This window comes from Carlito syrichta, unplaced genomic scaffold (genome assembly GCF_000164805.1).
Source record: "Carlito syrichta isolate Samal-C Ts95f unplaced genomic scaffold, Tarsius_syrichta-2.0.1 Scaffold316354, whole genome shotgun sequence".
Lineage (NCBI taxonomy): Eukaryota > Metazoa > Chordata > Mammalia > Primates > Tarsiidae > Carlito > Carlito syrichta.
The window spans coordinates 1-2,236 of NW_007260450.1; positions in this window are offsets into that span (position 1 = coordinate 1).

The following is a 2,236-nucleotide window of genomic DNA, read 5'->3' on the forward strand; positions in this document are numbered from 1 at the left end:
AGTGTCTTCTACATGGATCAAAGTGGTCTCTTTTAAGCCAGGTGATGTGCTAGTCTAGTAACAAAGTAGCAGATGTCAACTGAAAAATTTCCATTGTCCATCACAATTTTGAGGAAATGAAATTTATAAATAACATTCTTTTCTACTTTGGGGAAATCTAATATGGTTGTACATACTTGCAAAGTTTGGAATGGTGATGCTTAATATGAATAATGCAATCTAGATAACAAAAATACAAAGCCAACTCAAATCTTCAAAAATCGATTTATGTCTTAAAATATGATAGTATTTATCACATATAATGCTATAGTAAAATATTTCAAATATAAGGCATAGAGAAAAATTATTATACTCATGTATAAAAATTATACATACTCATGTATACTCAAATCAAGCTATATCAAACCTTAACATGCTGACGTATTAACTTTAGAGCCCTTTTTTAGTGAAATAAAACAATATAGGTTCATTGAAGTACCCAGTGAAACCCATCTGCTCTATCTACCTTCCATGGAATTAGTTTAAACAAAATTAGAATTATTGGATTTCTGACTGATAGAAAGAATTCTGTAAAATGATCTGGACCTCTTGTTAATACTGGTTAGAGTTTTAACAGTTAAATCCATTACTTTAAATTCTATCATGCTATTAAGATTTTCAATTTGTTGCACAGTAAGTTCTGAAAAGTAATATTTTTTTATTCAAAATTGGATATTCCATCTAGGTTTTTAAAGTAATTGGTTTAGAGTTTATTTAATAACTTTAATGTTGCTTTGTGATAGATGTTCAGAGAAACGAATTCTCTTAAAGTGAAAACATCAATGCATCTGCCAGCCAAATCAAGAAACGTAATATTATCTGGAAACTAAAGTTACATTATTTTCTTACCACATGCTCTCTCTCCCTTTCCCCCAATCCTGACCTGACTTCCAATTCTACAAATTAAATGGAATTATTTTTAAGCAATAATAAGAGAATCATGGTGTATATGTTGTTTGGTGACAGGCTTCCTTTAGTAAACATTATGTATTTGAAATGTATCTGTACTGCTGCAGGTAGACAAGCTTGGAAGAGAAAATATTTTCACAGATACACATTATCTTTCAAAGCGATGAATTTAGTAATTGTTAAAATGAGGTTTCTTGGATCTTAGTTTCTTAGCAATCAAGAGAGCAATTTTTCTTCCCCTGAGGGTGAGTGGGGAAAGTGCTGGGAGAAAATCAATGGCAGGGACTGAGATCTGCAGTCTGGAAAGGGGCCCCAGAAGGTCCCTCTCCTTGACCATGTTTCCTTGATTATCCTTAAGATGACAATACAATGAAATAAAGGTGGTTGGGTATAGAATCCTTCATTTTACTTATCAATGAAAGATTTCAGGATATGGGATGGCTGAATTGAACATGCATATGTTAAAATTCCTGCATGTTTGTGCAATTTAACCTGGAAACTAAATGCATGTGAAAATACATTGGGAGTGCAAAGTGATATACAAATAGCAGTAAGATTATTGCTATTAATTTTAATTAGGTTGTTTGGGGACGTTCTTTTTTTTCAGTCTGTATTTTAAAGACTTAAATATTTATAAATGTTGATTAGACCACATCAGTTTCTTTATCTGTAAAATGAGCATCATAATAATAATACCTACTTTATTTTGTATTTATTTAGGATCAAAAAGAAATAATGTGGGAAAAGGTGTATTATAAACTGTAAGATAAGAATCAGATGCTAATGATAATAGTAGTTATTAAGTCAGCCACCCTTCTGACCTTTATATTTCTGGAAGCCTTTAAAACAAGTCTTCCATATCTTTAATCAATTTGTACTGGGAAGTTTCAGGGATGTTTCAGAAAGAGAAAAAGAGAGTTCCTGCCAGGTGGTCAATAGTGATTCCTTATGTTGGTGTTTGGTGGATAAAATGGAGAGACTGACTCTTGTCCTGACACATCATGGCTATGAAATGTAGGATATGTGCGTAGAACTTTCTGAGCCATATTTAAGATATAACACACATTGCATATGTTATGCGTGTGTCTGTGTGTGTGTGTGTGTGTGTGTGTGTGTGTGTGTGTGTGTAGTAGGGGTTAAATGGCATATTGCTTGCCACATCATCATGGTTGATGATTATTTTGGTGGAAGACTACCTTTATTTCCATGATGAAAGGACAATTATAAAATTATATTATCAATTATATCTTGTCTTTTCAAGGGGATCAGATTCACTCTGGCCATGGGA